General features: G+C 41.2%; 1 protein-coding gene across 1 annotated transcript in view; it reads right to left on the bottom strand.

Annotated features, from left to right (window-relative positions):
- ADIPOR2 (adiponectin receptor 2) overlaps positions 1–15,334 on the bottom strand; it is a 73,595-nt gene extending 58,261 nt beyond the window's left edge. The window contains exon 1 of the mRNA XM_034780911.1: positions 15,186–15,334. The gene's annotated coding sequence lies outside the window, so the exon portion shown is untranslated. The remainder of the gene's footprint in view (positions 1–15,185) is intronic.
- Positions 15,335–18,976: the final 3,642 nt, after the last annotated feature.

The following is an 18,976-nucleotide window of genomic DNA, read 5'->3' as shown; positions in this document are numbered from 1 at the left end:
AACGTACAATAAAGGCACAGTTTGAACATAAATTTTACATCTCGAGCATAGAGCTAAAACTAAAATACCACACATCTTAACTGTCTTAGCAGCAATCCACCTCTTAATGAATGCTGATCTTTGGTGTGATTATTTCTTTCCTAGCCTTACCAAGCTTTAACACATTGCTACTACTCCTTTAACCCTCCATTCCACGTTGGCACAAGATGACCAGACACCTATGAGAATCCTACAAAAAAGGGAAGGAGGCCTTGGTTTGTATGCACTCAAAGTGATTGTAGAGAACAAGGTTACAAGTAAAATGAAATAACTGGCCCTTTATGGCAGATGCAAAGTATCACCAACAGATTCTGGACCATCATGCTGGGCCTTTGGAGAGGAGTGAAAGACAGAAAATATCAGATTGTCAAGAGTACTTAGTACTCCCTCTCCCCACCACACAAAAGCCCAGAAATTGCCCCAATAAGAGATGTATTACAAATTAAGTAGCATTAAGACACCAGCAGCCACTCTGGTGGTAGCAGAATAGTTAGAGAGAATGACAGGGACTCTTAGAATGCATTACTGTCATGTTATTTCTTTAACTCATGTACAATCAGTGCTGCGGCCAAGCCTCAAAAAGCCTTCAAAGGAAGCAGAAAACACAAAGTGGAACTACAAAAACAGAGACAGCAGCAACAAGGGCAAACATGAAAAACAGTACTGGATCTATACAGGCTGACAATTTGGATAAGGCTGTGTTCCTTATTTAAGCCATGAATCTTCCCCTGGCATCAGTTATAAAGCTAGTCAGTCAGTCTCTTAACTAAACCCTCTTGCTGTGTTTAGTTTGCCTATTCTCTTCAGGATATTACACCTTTTTCAGACCACAGATCTTGTTCCCCATTAAGGGAGACCAGGCTAGAAAGTCAGTGGCTAGCACCTAGCCAATCAGTTCCTTAAGAAGATTTCCAAACAAGCTCTTCCTTTTATTTCTACAGTAATGTCCCATTTATAAACAAGTGGTTTGCCTGAAAACTGAATCATGCATAGAACCACAAGAAAGCAGATCAGATGGTTTATATGCCTTTGTTTTACATTTTTGTTTTATAGTTCTTTTTGGATGTGCACCAAGCAGAATATGTAAGCCCAAATCAATAACCATACAAGATATGATGTTCCCCTTTAAAAGCTCTTTGTCTCATCCCCTGATAGGAGGCAACATTCCACCACCCTTACTTAATGCAATGATAATACAGAAAACACGGAGTTTAATATTATGGACATCCATATACAAGCTAAAATCTTGGCATAATTTACGCCTAAGCCTTTAAATCATGCCAAACAGCAGATGCCATTTCTGTGTTTCAAACAGAGGAAATGGATGTTGAATTACTACAACAGATAATTAGCTAGGCTTAGCCACAAATTCTTGCTAAGTTGTGAAGTCATTTCCTCTTACCTTTTTCTCCTATTTTATATGCTTTATGCCTATACATCTGTAATAGAGCTAGTTAGATCCAGATATGCTACTTGACACAAAATCAAGGTATAATGTTACTAGATAAATCAATCCAAAGAAACTCAGTTTTAATTTTCTATCTAAAGGCATTCTGTAAAAGACCCCTTTCCGTTTGAGGAAGTTTCATTGCGTAGGGAACCTGACCACATTCAAAATACCGTTGAACCCCAACTTTATCAACACTGATCTTATGAACAACCGGTTATGAGATCCATTTTTCTGCCACTGAAGTCATCTTTCTGCAGCTCAATGTGACTTCAATCCTTTAGCCAGCGTTCAAGCAGCTGTACAGATTTGGCAGCAAAGATGTAGTTCTCTCAAATAGGAAAAAAACCCAGACACACTATACATTTGTTCATTGATAGCACATATAAACAATAAGTTAACTTATGCACAATACCTAATATTAAATAGGGGCATCACTGTATTGCTAATAGTTCAGAGCCTGGTGTCTAATTTAAATAGAAATGCAATCAAATATAGTACTAATCTTTAATGAATGTATATCTAATAAGATATTTGTTTTGTATTAAAGAATCTGATACGTTCAAATGGTATGTTGAGGAGTTAATGTGAAGTGTAAATCTTTAAAGTGAACCACTCAAAATGCTATAAGATCTGATTAGCTGCATGACTCAAACCGTTGCTCAGTGTCACATATGAAACGTTCCTACTAACCTTACCACAAAATGTAGGAAACAATCAAGTATGGTACAGAGGAATGGACAGCTGTTCTGTATTATTTAATTAATTCTTATATCTACTGGACCTGGATCAAGCAAATGAATCAAATTATTTTATATTGCTGCAGGATGAACAAAAAACCATCCAGAAATGACTATGTAACAACTATGTTCTAGCTTCAAAATTGAAATTTCTGCAGATAGCTAAAGGCTGATGGAAAGAAGTTGGAGTCATGCAAAGTTGGTAGCCAAAGAACCACTTCACAAAGGGGTCCACCAAAAGTAACTTGCAGAAATAGGCTCCTGATCAGAGCTAAGACAGCAGTTGTTGAATATGGCCCAACATGTCTTTCATAAAATGCTATAGCACAGGATGTTCTGCACGAAGATACTGGAATATTCCAGACAAACTTGTCAGAAACCATAAAGGACAGGCCTTATTTTCTCATTAAATTATAAGGACAACTTGTATGCTGATTGGACATTTCAAGTCTTCCAAAAACGTCCCTTTCTGACTGGTCATGTCAGCATTGTTAAGAGGAAGAACCAGGCAATGCTAACAAAAAAACAAAACAAAAAAAGGTACAAAATGCCCTGTGTTGTTCAACATGTTGCTCCCTAAAATCAGAACATTTGGATAAGAGAGATTGAGCGACTGCTGCTGCCTAGCCAGCTAGAACACCCCCTGCTTGGAGACTTTACAACTAACACCTTGTTGCTGACAAGCACCTTATTCACTTTGTCTTTTAGGAGAGACCACTGAAAAATCTGGAAAGAGAATAAGAACACAGCGGTCATTAATTCCCTGAGTCACCTAAATGAACTCTCCCAAGAAACCAGCCATTGAGACTATGAAGCTGGTGAACTCACTTTTGTGCTAGTTCCAACTGATACTTAAGTTATTTTGCTACTTATTTACCCAAGTGATGACCGTTATTTTGTTAGAAGCATTTAGCTTAACATATGTACCTGAATTAAAAGCCTCTAAACGACTACAATGTATGATATGTACCTGTGTTTTACTAACTAGTTTAGTCTTAGGGTACATCCAGAAAAATTAGTTGCAAGAAACCCTGAGTGTTTCCAAAGAGTTCAGTCTAAAAAAAATAAATCACAGATTGTGGTCAAGAAAATTGATGGCTTTTTAGACAGATGGGAAGAAGCTTTAAATTGGCTCATAAGCTAAAGATTTTACCACTGTTTCACTGAAGTGGCATAAGAGTTTACTGAACTGATGGAACTGCATATAAATTAAAACATCAAAATAATTATTGTCATTAAATTTTGGAATTAATGTATGACATTTGTGTGTGTACAAGTGACAAACCTTGGCTATGAGAAACACCTGGACAAGTCAATTTTGACATTTTGATATTTAAGTAACTTGTCTATATTTCTAAATGCTACTTTGGAATTGTTTCAACTGACATGAGCAGGCTCATAATTCCAATGGCAGACAAGCTTGATTGAAGTAAATAAGGATGCATATTTAAGGATCCATAGTTCCATATTAATACCAAAATCATCTGGCTCAGACTAGTCAGCATAGATCTAGGATAGAATTTTGTCTTTGTACCAAGATTATGATAAAACCTTGAGTTAAATTGAACTGATTTATTGTTTCTTGAAAATTGCAATAACCAATGTCGAGTTCAATTTGACTTTATCTAACCATCTTTATTTTGCTCTCTGAATTTCCCATTGTCTTCAAAACTATTTTAGTTAATAACCCTAAAAATTCATAATAATTCTCTAGTCTATACTTTAGCCAAGGAACACAGATCCAAAGAACAGCAAGAAACCCAGTAGAGGTAACAGGTTAAATTTAACCTATCTTTTTCACAGCTCCAGGACACTGGAACGGGTTCTACATCACTGGTTCTCAAACTTGTGTACTGGTGACCCCTTTCAAATAACAAGCCTCTGAGTGCGATCCCCCTTATAAATTAAAAACACTTTTTTATATATTTAACACCATTATAAATGCTGGATGCAAGGCGGGGTTTGGGGTGGAGGCTAACAGCTTGTTTACCCCCCCCCCATGTAATAACCTCCGTGACCCCTTGAGGGGTCCCGACCCCCAGTTTGAGAACCCCTGTTCTACATAATTCAAGTCCCAGAACTCCACCAAACCAAGAGAGCAAGATGGTATTTAAAGCATTAGAAACTTGGTATGATCCAGTAAATTCATGGATTATAGATGATATGCAGTTTGCACCTGAAGCAACCCACTATGAAGTGCATTGCAGTAGTAGACCTGCATTGCAAAAACATGCTTCAGTTACCAGTTCAAACAAGTTAAACAATTTGTTCAGAGAGCGACAAAAAAAGTTAATCTCAAATTTTTTAGCCACCAGGCTTCTTGCTCCAACTACTAGATAACTTTCCTTTTCAGACTGTAACCTGCCAATATTCTTGAGATAAAAGCCAGTCTTGGCCATTCCCACATTTTCCATTGCACTGGCTTTCTGAAGAAACTCCACTTTCAGATTGGGAAGTCTAGATCTAGGCACTTTTACCAATACCAGAGTTCGACCAGCACTAACAAAAGGAATCTACTGATTAGATTCAAATGCATTATGCACATTAATTCTATAGAACCCAAGAGCTAGCTAACGAGTGCAAGTGCTTCTTTTCTTGCTCCATAGATTTAAAGCAGGGGTTGGCAAACTTTCAGAAGTGATGTGCCGAGTCTTCATTTATTCACTCTGATTTAAGGTTTCGCGTGCCAGTCATACATTTTAACGGTTTTAAAAGGTCTCTTTCTATAAGTCTATAATATAACACTAAACTATTGTTGTATGTAAAGTAAATAAGGATTTTAAAATGTTTAAGAAGCTTCATTTAAAATTAAATTAAAATGCAGAGCCCCTTGGACCGGTGGCCAGGACTCAGCCAGTGTGAGTGCCACTAAAAATGAGCTCACGTGCCTCCTTTGGCACATGTGCCATAGGTTGCCTACCCCTGATTTAAAGCCTCCACGTTCATTGAATGTTCCGTAGAAGGCAGCATGAATTTTAACAAAAGGCTTTGAATTAGCTGTATGGATCTTCATTACTGGAAGCTGTGCCCTAAGCCCCACTGCAACACTCCAAAGAATTCATGTAGAGATTAATCGAAATAGCACAAACGCGTACTTCAACAAAATCAGCAGGATTACAAAGTGACATCGAAGTTTAGCAAGCCAGGGTGGGTCCCATAATGCCCTCATATGGTATCACTTATCTGCTAATTAATTATATGAATGTGCACAATTGATTGAACAGTTAAATCAGGTCCCATTTTGGACCTTGCACTTCACATACGTAACAGTATTTTAAGAGTGCCATGCTATTCTAGCAATAAGCAGATATCAATACATATAATAATTGCTGCATTATACCAGGACAAACAAAAAACATTCCACTCATTCAGAGCAAGTAAGAAGCTATCATTCCCACCCTGTTCCAGGGGTCCTTTGTCTTATGTTTCACTACATCTGGGGATCTGGCCTAGAGGCAGCAAAAATGGCCTCATCTTTAAGCAAGGGGGAGCAGAACCCACAGTCCTCTGAAGGATGGGGAAAAATTACACCACAAGCAGAGAATCAGTGAAAGGTTTCCTATCTGGGGAAAGCTTGATAACGGAGTTTTGAAGAACTGCTGTCAAGTTTGATAGAGCTGATAAACTACAGAAGAGTACAGGTTAATTTGAAGTGGACACCAGGGGAAAAATTTATTAATTTGGAGACAAAAGAAATTGCAAAAAAAATTGGTTTTACAGGTGGGGAAAAACAGATTTGTTATAGGTGAAAAATAAATGTATCCATGTTTGCATGAACATATGAACAAGTATATATGGCTATATGTAAAAAGCAGGGCTTATACTTATTTGCAGTTAACTCAAGCGATCAATGCAAAACAAAATTAACTAGATTAAAAAATAGTCGTGATTAATTGCCGTTTTAATTGCAGTGTTAAATAGAATACCAATTTAAATTATAAATATATTTCAAAACATTGAAAATCAAATATTTATTTTAATTACAACAGATTATAAAGTGTACAGTGCTCACTTTATATTATTTTTATTAAAAATATTTGCACTGTAAAAATGAAAAAAAAATTATTCACCTCATACAAGTACTGTAGTGCAATCTCTACAATGAAAGCACACTTACAAATGTAGATTTTTGTTTGTTACATAACTGCACTCAAAAACAAACCAATGTAAAACTTTAGCGCCTACAAGTCCATTCAGTCCTACTTCTTGTTCAGCCAATTGCTAAGACAAACAAGTTTGTTTATATTTATGGGAGATAATGCTGCCCACTTCTTATTTACGTCACCAGAAAGTGAGAACAGGAGTTTGCATGGGACTTTTGTAGCCGGCATTGCAAGGTATTTACATGCCAGATATGCTAAACACCGGTATGCCCTTTCATGCTTCGGCCACCATTCCAGAGGACATGCTTCCATGCTGATGATGCTTATTAAAAAATGTGTTAATTAAATTTGTGACTGAACTCCTTGGGGGAGAATTGTATGTCTCCTGTTCTGTTTTACCCGCATTCTGCCATATATTTCATGTTATAGTAGTCTCAGATGATGACTCAGCACATGCTGTTCATTTTAAGAACACTTTCACTGCAGATTTGACAAAAGGCAAAGAAGGTACCAATGGGAGATTTCTAAAGATAGATACAGCACTCGACCCAAGGTTTAAGAATCTGAAGTGCCGTCCAAAATTTGAGAGGGACGAGGAGTGGAGCATTCTTTCAGAAGTCTTAAAAGAGCAACACTCGGACGCAGAAACTACAGAACCCAAACCACCAGAAAAACTGGTGGCACCGGACTCAAAGAATGAAAACGAACATGCATCGGTCTACACTGCTTTGGATTGTTATTGAGCAGAACCTGTCATCAGCATGGAAGCATGTCCACTGGAATGGTGGTTGAAGCATGCAAGGACATATGAATCTTTAGCGCATCTGGAATGTAAATATCTTGTGACAACGGCTACAACAGTGCCATGTGAATGCTTGTTCTCACTTTCAGGTGACATTGTGAACAAGCGGGCAGCATTATCTCCTGCAAATGTAAACAAACTTGTTTGTTCAGCCAATCGCTGAACAAGAAATAGGACTGAGTGGACTTGTAGGCTCTAAAGTTTTACATTGGTTTGTTTTTGAGTGCAGTTATGTAACAAAAAAATAAAAAAAATCTACATTTGTAAGTTGTGCTTTCACGATAGAGATTGCACTACAGTATTTGCATGAGGTGAACTGAAAAATACTATTTCTTTTATTTTCTTTTACAGTTCAAATATTTGTAATCAGAAATAAATATAAAGTGAGCACTGTACACTTTGCATTCTGTGTTGTAATTGAAATAAATACATTTGAAAATGTAGAAAACATCCACAAATATTTAAATAAATGGTATTCTATTTTTTAATTGTGTGCCAGCCCTAGTTTATGTGTTACCTTCATTCCCTCCACCCCAGATCTCAGCTCACACAGAAGAGCAGGAAGAGGAGCTCAGACACCCCAAAAGAAGTGGTGTTTCCCCAGATCCCTGAACACATGGTGGGCAGGGAGAAGGGCTCAGACCCCCTGCAAAGAACCAAGACTCCCCAGATCCCAGCACATATAGGGAAGGGGAGAATTCAGGTCTGACAGGCCCCCACCACATCTAAAATCCCCCACTCCCTCTGCTACTCACAGTTCTCCAACCCCTCCCATCTTCTCCCCTCCCATTCCCCTTAATCCCTACCCCCACTCCATCCCCTAAGCCTCCAGATCCCTCTTCCCTCCCCTAAGCCTCCGGACCCCTCTTCCCTCCCCTACCACTCATTCCTATAATACACCCATTCCATGCTGCAGACCCAAACCCCTCAGGCCCTATTGCCTTTCTTGCACACCTAATCACCCCTCCTCTCCCAGTAAGCATTTTCATGTGTAAATTTATTTTTTTTTAAAGACAGTTTCAGCATCTTCTGACTATTTTGCTGTACTCAACTTTTTTTTTTTTTTTTGGAGAAAACACACCACACCCAACAGTGACACAGGGTGATTTTTCCCAAATGTTTTCAGTTCATTCTCAGTTTTCTGCCCAGGGTGGATTTCAAAATTCAAGACGCAGGCTCAGAGAGGTGTCCCATTCATCTCAATGGGATGTTCTCATCTGATAGAGAATACCCCCCATGGTGATTAAAACAGCTTGAAACAATAGTTACGAAACAAGTGAACTGATTCACTCATGTCAATAGGTGTTCCCTTTCCCCCATCCCCAGGCTGGAATTTTTCATTGTTTCATTTTCATTTCATTGTTCTCATCTCCTGACCCCAGCCTCAGCTGTGTTCTTGGTGCATGTCTTTTCTAAGGTCTCCAGAGAGGGGCAGGGTTTACCCAGATCCTGGCTCACAAGGGATGGGAGTTGGGGAAAAGGGCTCAGACACCAACAGAAAGGCAAGCCCCTCCCAGACCCTGGCTCACAAGAGGGGAGCAGGGAAGAGAGTCACACCCCCAAAGATAGGCAAGATCCCCCAAGATCCTGGCACCTACACAGGAGAGGAAGCAGCCTTCAGGAACCACTGGTGGGACAGATCCCAGCTCACATACGGAGTAGGTAGAGGGATTCAGACCCCCCAGATAGGCAAGCCCCCCCTAAGACCTGGCTCCCTTGAAGAGGAAAAGGGGGGGTTACATCCCTATAGATGAGCTGGGGCCACTAGATTAAGGCACACAAACAGAAGAGGAATGTGGGACCTGACAGGCACTCCCAGCCCCTCTATAACTCACTCTCATGTCCCCTTCCCAGTGTCCCATCTCCTTATTCCACAACCCCTCTCTCATTATTCCCACCTACTCTTCCATCCTTAATCACCTTTTCTTCTCAGTATTTCCTTGTGTAGTTTATTTTATTTTCAAAAAATAGTTTCAATACCCTCTGAATGTTCAGTTGTGCTCAGATTACATCTGACCCAAATAAAAACCTCCTTTTGATAGAAGCAGATTGGGGCAACATGCCTCTTTTATTTCGGATTTCTGCCTCAGTAGATGATGCTCGGATTCAATGACCACAACATGTCTTTGAAGCCACCAAGGTCCTGTGATGTAGAAGTAGTTATCCAGAGAGTTAGCCTCTTCGCACATGCTCAATAGGCACAGAAATAACCATGAGGCTTATGATGAGCTTAATTGGAAAAGCAAAATCTTTTGAATTAAGATTTAAATTTGATTTCCCTCAGAGGGTGCATGTAATTTGGGGGTAACTGTAAAGCATGGGACATCCTGGTGTGATTAGCTGAGCCCTGGTTTGATCTCAATCTGTGAGCATAAAGAGGCTGCCAGAATCTCTCAACTTTAAGAAAAGCTGTCTTCCCCTCCCCTTCTTCCCCCCCATGGACTGTATCCCTTGGTCAAATGGCCCCAAATTTAGATCACTAACAGAACCCCACACCTCTGATGAGACACACTACATTTCAAAACAATTCAAGTAAACATGTAGATTTTACAGCATTTAGAGACAAGCTTGAAACAGAAAGCTTTCATTCTGCTATAATTTTTTGTATTACAATAACAGTCGGGTGCCAGGTACTTTTGGCCAGTACTCTAGCCGCTCCAAAGCCCTCTTTTTCCTTTTATCTTCTGTTCTCAGAGGGCTTTGTTAGCCCTGTAATAGTGAGTTACAGCAAGTGTCACATTCCCAGAGGATTCCATTAAATTTCATGGCCAAAGCTGAGTACTCTAATGATACTGAAATCCATCCTAATGCAAGTTTTCCCTACATGGACATAACTTCATGCCAAGAACCCTGTACTGATCCATAGGTGTAAGGATGTGTTTCTGCAAGTGATCCTGCACTAAGTCACGTGACCCCCATAAGCAGCTAGTCAGCATCCAAGATTCCCCATCATTCAAGTGCTTTTATTTTACTGAATGTTATCTCAAACAGCTTCCAGAAAACTGAGGAAATCCTTATGGACTGGAAAGAAAGAGGCTAGTATTCCTCCATGAGGAATGTTTCATTACAGCAGCACACACAGACCCATAATTCTGGAAAAGAGAAAAGGAACTCATAATGAATACATGCCACCATGCATACAATATCTTGTATCTAATCTGCTCATCTTTATTCCATGGCTGTCTCACCTCTATGCCAGATGGTGTCCACTCAAGCAATACTAAGCAAGTCAACAAGTCTAGAGCCCAACATTTAGACTGTGAAAAATTGTTTTGGTTTTTAGCCACTCCCTTCTTCCCCCACACCAGGATGTGACTCAGACACACAGTGATTTAGACATTTCCATGCAGTGTTGGAAATTCAAACAAAATAGCACCATGTGTGTCAAGAAGGAGTAAAACTGACTAGTAAATTAAATCATTAAAACTGAAATTTAAAAATCTGAGTTAACATGTGCAAGGAAGAGTTTGTTTTTAAGTATCAACATTGAAAGTGCTCATTTAAATTCCTGAGCTCCCTAACTCTGCCAGAGCTCCCCTGTTTAAGTTCAGTTATTCATCACCTCTCAAACCAAGGCCATGTCTACACTACAGTGCTACAGCAGCACAGCTACAGGCTGCACCTACACCACTGTAGTGCCACAGCACAGATGCTTCCAACAGCAACAGAAGGGTTTTTCCATCACTGTAGGTAATCCACCTCTAAGAGCGTCTAAGAATTATTCCATTGACCTAGCCACATGCACACAGTGGATTAGGTCAGCATAGCTGTGGTGCTCAGAGATGCGACTTTCACACCCTGGAACATTGTAGTTACATTAAGCATAGACCAGGCCCAAGTGAAAAGCAGCCTTAGCAGATGAAACTACTTTCCAGAAGGCAGCCAGCAAAACATCTCACACTGATCACAACCTTGCATGCAATACATAGCTTTCTATATACACAAAGGTTTTTGCCATTTCATGTGCCCCCAAAATAAACCTGGAGGTTTGTCCTGTTGGCCTGAACTGGGTTAAGTTAGCCCTTTTATTCCTACATAGACGATTCAGATAACTTGTCCAATAAGCACATATCTTGAAACATTTATGCTCCAGCTAGTTTTTCTGATTGATCTTCTGACATTAGAATCACAAGTCTCAGATTCCAGATTGACCACACAGTTACTGCCAAATGGTGGGCAGAAACAACCCTTCCACACATCTTATTGCAAGGCTTTGAAGAGGCTCTTCTCTTGCTTTTAATAAACTATGCTCTGAAAATAGGATGCTGTGTACTGAACCCATGTGATTTGAATAATAGAAGCCTATGTTAATTATCAGAAGTGAATGCAGTGGGGGGGAAATCTAGAAACTTGCATTTCAAATACTAAGAATGGGTGGCCAAAAACAAAACTAATTTTGCCACCACACCCTTACTTTTTGCAAACTGATTTCTTTCATAAGCCTTATTTATCAAGACCAATTAATTGTTTAGAGCCACTAACCCACCATCCAGGCACAACCCTAAAAAAATCAGTGCGCCTGCTGAAAGCAAGGGGAAAACATTTGTTTAAAACAAATTCAATTTTATACTTCCAAAGCTCTATCAAAGAATGAAAAGATGTAAAGTGATACAGTCTTTCCCCCAAACACTTTCCCCAAAGGGCTTTTCATAACTGCTTCATACTCCTGTGTAGCAGGTTCTTTTCTCAGCTACCCACCGAAGTATTAAAGTCCAGACTCTCAAACCATAAATACATTAGCCTTTGAAAAATGACTTCTTTCCATTTGAAAATGTAAATTTTACTTAGACACTTAGTTCATTGAGTACATTACTTAATGTAAACCCTGAAAACTTGCCCCACAAAATTTCTTTGTCAAGATTTTTCTGGGGTGTAGACAAACAGGGTCTCCGGAGAGGGAGAAGCGAGTCTATTCCTTTCATATATTTCACAGCATGATTACACAACTACATGCCTTAGAATGGCTTTTCAGAAAGCTATTAGTGTTCTAATACTTAGTACATTGAGACACAAGAATGTTGCAGTGTCTGAAACAGCAGCACAAGTGCTGGTCTGATGACACCATCAGAGGGGCCTCACTTTTTATTTTGTAATGTGTTGGAATGAAGCTAGATCACTCAAAATTCACCACCTCAAATATTCAACTGAAGGTTCTCTATGGTCAGTTTTGACTAAGTCAGGGGTTGGCAACGTTTGGCACGCGGCTCGCCAGGGTAAGCACCCTGGCGGGCCGGGCCAGTTTTATTTACCTGCTGACGCGGCAGGTTCGGCCGATCGCAGCCCCCACTGGCCGCGGTTCGCCCCCATTGACCCGGGACGGTGATGGGAAGCCGCGGCCAGCACATCGCTCGCGCCGCTTCCTGCCGCCCCCATTGGCCCGGGACGGCAAACCGCAGCCAGTGGGGGCCGCGATCGGCCGAACCTGCCGCGTCAGCAGGTAAATAAAACTGGCCCGGCCCGCCAGGGTGCTTAGCCTGGCGAGCCGCGTGCCAAACATTGCCGACCCCTGGACTAAGCATTATGAGCCCACTGCCAAGTGCAGTTACTGATAACCACCCCTTCACTAACTAAACAATGGCAACTCAAGCACCTGTACAAACAGGCTTTTAAGGATCCCTTGTGATGTCTTGTCCTTTACACCCAGTGTAAAGGGGTCAGAGAGTTTGCAAGAATTCTTGCAATTATTAACATGCTAGTGGGCATCAGCATTTGCCCACACTAGTACCATCACTATTACTACTCGTCATGGAACGTTACTGGTGGAAAGTTAGAAGAAAAATGGTCAAGTTGTTTAGACAGGCCTTAAGACCTGACAAGGTTTAACTAAACTGTTTCAGCAGTGACGATAGTTAATGTTCCAAGGGTGACCATGTAGTGACCCAATGAACCATACATATTACTGGTAGGTAGGTTATTTTACAATGAGAGGTTTCCCATTAGGAAAGCACTTTTGTTAATCAAGTGTTTTCTCATCGATGGTAACTCAGATCACTAAGAGAAACAAACATTCACCATAGGAGTTGCTGCTATATCAGTCTGCTGATAAACAATCCCTTCCCCTCCTCACCTCACATTTTAACTGCACTTAGGAAAGATCAGTTCGATGGCCTGGACTGAGTTGGGATTGATAGTGGGACTGAGCCTTTCACCTCTACGTCACTGGTTCAGATTCAGCCCAGCTCAATAGTTACCCTTCAGAGGCCAGATCAAATACTATGACATTTTACCATGCTTGAACTCTTGTCTACAATCTGATTTACTAACCTGGTTTAACAGGTTAAATTAGAATATTAAATATTTCATCAACTATCAATCACTGACATAATACTAAACAGGACCATCCTGTTCCACACTTGACTACTAAGCTGATCTCTAGGCTGAACGCAGTTAACAGAACCATTGGCAAGTGTACAAATATGGTAACGTGTCGGGATGTAAACAAGGCCTAACTGAAATGACTTATCAATAAAATCCCTACAAAACACGTCCTCGCGACAAAACCATCACTACAACAGGCACTAACTAGAACCCCTGCTGGCCAAGTAACAAATGAGACAGGGTGACAATGTTTCCTTCTCCCCTAAAGGCAGTCCTTCCAGACATAGTTGAAGCATGCAGAAGGGTGGTATGGGGAAACTTACTCTGCTTTCTGCCTGTGCTCCACCTGAAATCCCAGGGAGCAATTCCCAGTTGTCAATTCAGCACTTATCAACATGAAAGTTAGTAATTTTTCTATTCTGAAGTATTTTATAGACTGCTTTTGGTAAGGTATGAAAGTTACACATCACATAATTAAGAATTTCAAAGACTGATTTCTGGGGAGACCATAATTATTTTCCTCAGAAGTTAAAGTGTTTTGACACTGTTAATGTTCTACATCCATACCCTATTGCAGTAAAACATGCCAAGTAAAGACTTCATTTCCAAGTCTTAAAGAGAGGGTTATACCATAAGGACAATTTTAACAAATTAAATCATTGAAGAGAAAATTAGCTACTCACCTAAAAACCTCCTCAATTATACTAATAGGTGCAATTTTAAATAAGGAATAAATATACAGAACAGTTTCTGCAGTGACAAATGTGAATGGCAGTTTACAGATGCAAGATGGCAAAGTACACGTGTCAAAGAGATTATAATCTAACATTGAGTAATAGTTGAATATTTGTTGACATATAGCCAATATGGAGACATGTCCAAGAAGTCATGGAATCAATTCCACCTTTTTGTCTTATTCAATGCTTTAAATATCCTGAAACACTTATAGTATCCTCTACGCAGAACAGTGACCCTCTCACCTTTTACATTTTCATTGTATTGTTGTACATAATGGGTGAGCACTTGGTTGATTACATATTCTGTAAGTCTGTAGGGATACCACTTTTGTATCTCTGTACAGTGTTATGGCAAAAAAAATATATACAATTTATTTTTTAAAAAAAGTAACTCATTTAAGGCTCAATCAGAACTGTTTGGGTTTTGCTTATTTGGCTGTACTGAGCTTCAACCAGAATGACTGTTTTTCCTCCCACACAGAAAGTTTTCAGTATCTCCCTCAATCTGCTGAACTACCTAACATTAATTCTGGGGTGTAGACAAGTTCCCAAGGGCAGGCAAACTAAAAACCTCCTGATGCTTATGTTACATAGAGTTTTAGTCCACCCGTAAGGATCAGGAAGGCAGAATCCCCCTGCCAGACGGACAACAAAGTTCATAGCTTATAGGAGGCTTCGTGACCCACTTCCAATACTTCACGCATATAAAGCACTCTTCAGCGAGGGATCTCAGAGTGCTTTATAAATGTAAGCAAACACTATTTACTCCAACTTGATTTCTCGCCAGCCCTGGTGCTGGCATCAGTTCCGATACTTGTTGGGGGAATTGGAGTCTCCCCCGCCCTCGCACCAGTGTCCGCATCCCCTGCCTCGCCGGAGGGGGATGAAGGATGCCCCAGCCCCACTGGAACGACACGGGGAAGGCCCAACCCCCACAGCCCCCCGCGCAGGCCCCGGCGACCCTGGCGTAACGTCCCGCGCCGCGCCGCAGCCCCTCACCTGCCACTTCCCCCTTCCGGCGACCGCCTCCGTCCGCGCACTCGGGAGGCCCCACGGTGACACCGCCTCCTCCGCCACCGGGAACGCCGCTGCAGCAACGGCCACCGCCTCCTCCCTCCCCCTCCGCTGCCTTATCGCCTAGCTACTAGGACTTGCCCCAGAGCGTCATCATCACGCGGGCTGCCACCGCCAATGCCTACTCACCCTCAAGGCGCACGCGCAGGCCTCTACGGACACGTGCTTACGGGATGCCCAAGTAGATCTTGGGTGATGTAGTCAGAAACTAGTCCGCGCCGGGCTGGGGGAGTATAAGTGCGCATGTGCACGCAGCGCGCTGTGAGCTACGGCGCTCGTGCGCTTTCACCCTAACCTTTAGTACAGTTACGTAATTTGCGTAGTGATTCCCAATCCCTTCCTCAGGCTTATTATAGCTGCGTGTCGAGCGGCATCACTCTTTGGTTGGCTGAATGAAACGCGTGATGATCGCGCGGGCTTTTAGTGTCTTGTGAGCGAGGCTCGCGCCGGGAGGTTTTTGAAACCTGAGAAGCGGGGGGGTGTGGGGAGATGCCAGAGACTGCCTCACAAACACACGTTTGCCTTCCTCTGCGGGGGGAGTCCCCCCCCCGTCCCTGTGAGGGCTGCTGCTTTGACACGAAGGGGGAAGTATCCCAAGTGGGCAAGTCTCTCAGACACCCTATGAGGGGTAACGTCCTCCCTTTGGGGGACAAGTTTGTCACAATGCAGTTAGGGACAAGGGGATCTCTACATAACACTGCCATCCCCCCTCGGTGGAAGTGTGTGGGGGGGGGTCACCATCCCCTTCCCTCCACCCCCGAAAAAAATCTCCATAGTAGTAGCAAAGTATCCACATGCATAAGTATTTGCAGCATCTTGCCCAAAGCAACAAAGATTTAATAGAAACATAGTGCACATTATTTAAACATATATTTAAAAAGTTAAGATTCCCAATATAGCAGTCCTTGTTATAATACAAAACCCACCGCAACATCGCACCCAATCATATTTTTAAAATACAAAGCTCTGAGGGCAGGGGAATGTATGCATTAAACTTCTATCACAATTATATTTGTACATATATGTACAACATACACCACACATCAAAATATATTTATGAGACTTCCCTTGTGATGGTAAATTCATATGTATGCAGTACAGTACGTCAAAAAGGAAAATACAGATAGACAAATACTGTTCCACTATATAATTTAAAAGATAAAATTTAAGAAGCAACTATGGAAGTAGTTCAAATAGAGGGACAAGAATGATTCAAGGTCTCAAATACCTGCCTTACCATGAAAAATTTAAAATCAATTTATATAGTAGAACTGATCAGAAAAAATTCTTTAAAAAAATGTTCATTGGCATGGGCCTGGCCGCTGCTTCCCGCAGCTACCATTGGCTGGAAACGGCAAACCGTGGCCACTGGGAGCTGCGGGCATACAAATGGAAACAAACTGTCTGGCGGCCCGCCAGCAGATTACACGACGGGCCGCAGGTTGCTCACCACTGATCTAAATCCTCTGTGAGACGGAATTAGCTTTCTCTGCCCAGCTCTACTACTTAGTTATCAAAGAGTAGGTTAAGAGGTGACTTGATCACAAGCTGTAAGTACCTACACAAGAAGTTTTCTGATGGTAGTGAGGCTCTTTAATCTAACAAAGGCATAAGAAGATCCAGTGGCTGAAAGTTTAAACTGCAAAATGGAAACCAGGGCACATTTTTAACAGTGTGGGGTAATTAACTGATGGAACAATTTACCAAGAGATGTGTAGCGGATTCCCCATGACTTGACATCTTTAAATTAAGATTGGATGTCTTTCTATAATATATGCGCTAACCCAAAAAATTATGGACTAGATGGAGGAATTATTGGATAAAATTCAGGGGAGTAAAAAATAAGGAACAGGACTCGGACTGATTTTTAAAAGAACTAAATATGTCCATCCTAATCAAATAACCTTTTAAGAAAAGAAATGATAACTGTCTACAAGTTTTACTAAGGAAGGAGAGGAATTATTAACAGCAATGGAATTAAAATAAGCAAAGAAAAATATATGTATTAGCCAGCTAGTCCACAAAAACTGGCGATAGAAGTATGGGGTTCTAGTGCAGGGCATTTGTTCCCTCTTGGAACCTATTCAGAATTGTTTTCTTAGAAGAGTTCTTGGTGTTCCAGGTTACTTACCTATTTGTACTGAGGTGGCAACTTACTACAATTTGTACTGAAGCAAATTATGTATCCTAGAGCCAAATAATGATGTTTTTCCTTTTAAATACTGTATTGGAGTTACTATAATGCTGGATACCAGACTTCCAAAAATGTTCATTTGCTGAAGGAGAAAATTAATAGTTCTAATTGGCTAAAAATGGTGAGATTAAATTCAGCCTTCCACATCTCACATTCTTGGGTCTATGGGCAAAACTGCCATTTGTCCTTATGTGGCAATGCCACGGCCTGCCCCAGTCATGATTCTGTGCTTAGTTAGGGAGAGAAAGCAGGCGCTGCAAAGAATCTGCTGCTTCCTTCCTGCAAGGAAGAGGGAAGAGAAAGGACAGAAGGGTTGGGGATTGGGGAATGCCCTGTCAAAGACTTCAGTAATTTACTTCCCCCGGGATCAATTCCTCTCTGAATCATAATCCCTCCCCAGAGCTGCTTCTAGGGTGGCACATAGTTGTGCTGCCCTTAAACAAGGTGAGAAGTTAGGTCATAATCTAGACTTTATTGAATTGATGAGACTATGAAAGAGCCAGTCAATTGTTTCTTCGCTGGATTAAAAACTGCAGTGTTTTTCTCTGGACACTACTGTGAGCACAGAGCCAAGATTGACTGTTGTGGATGGAGAAATGGAAGTCTGGCTCTACATTAAACAGAAACACTAACAGTTCATTTAGCATACAAGCCCAGTCTAAAAAAGAAAATAATAATTTTACCTTCATGCCCCACCCTGAGTGAATTGTATTGTAACATACTAATATGTATGTATACCACTGCTCCCTATTGATGAGATGAAGAACTACTCATCTGTGTGTCATAGGCTATATAAAGTAAATAGCTAATGGAGATTCTCCTGTAGTTCAGGTACTAGGGGACTGTGTAGTTTGTGTGAAGCATAGTGACAGCTGTGATTGTCCTAGGTGGCAATGGATTCATTACTATATTATTCTAATTGTGCCTCTCATCCTGGTCATAAGCAGGGGTGCTGGAACAATTTGTATAGCGGGGGTGCTGAGAGCCATTGAATCAAACTTTAAATCCTGTATATAATGGAAACCACTTCAAGCGAGGAGGTTCAGCAGAACCCCAGCACTCCTAGTTCCAGTACCTATGGTCATAAACAAAGGTCCTGCCCTGTGCCCTTGATATCATCGGAAGATAATGATGCTGTGCTTATAGCCAAGAGAATTTTGCCTCTTGTTGCTGCTGCTTCACATCAAAGGAAGTCCGCAGGTGATCACTCACCATACCCCTCAACTTCAGCGCATCCAGATGAGGGAGTACTCAGAGAAACTAGTGCTTCAATTGAACATGAGGACTATCCATTTCTAAGTATTGTCACAGATGGGTTGTATGGCAGGCTGATGTCTGCAGAAGGCCATGCCTGTTGAATGTAAAAACAACCAAACAATATGGCCCCATCCCTGGGGCATTTCTTTCTCTGTACAATCGAGACTCTTCCCAGAGATCTGGTGGCAAAGTCCAAACAAACAGACAGACAGAAAGTCTTGTAATAAAGTACAAAACAAACAAAATGGTCCCATCCTCAAATATC

Source organism: Trachemys scripta, chromosome 1 (genome assembly GCF_013100865.1).
Source record: "Trachemys scripta elegans isolate TJP31775 chromosome 1, CAS_Tse_1.0, whole genome shotgun sequence".
Taxonomy (NCBI): domain Eukaryota; kingdom Metazoa; phylum Chordata; order Testudines; family Emydidae; genus Trachemys; species Trachemys scripta.
The sequence above is the reverse complement of the archived record's forward strand: the minus strand, read 5'-3'. Positions and strand labels throughout refer to the sequence as shown.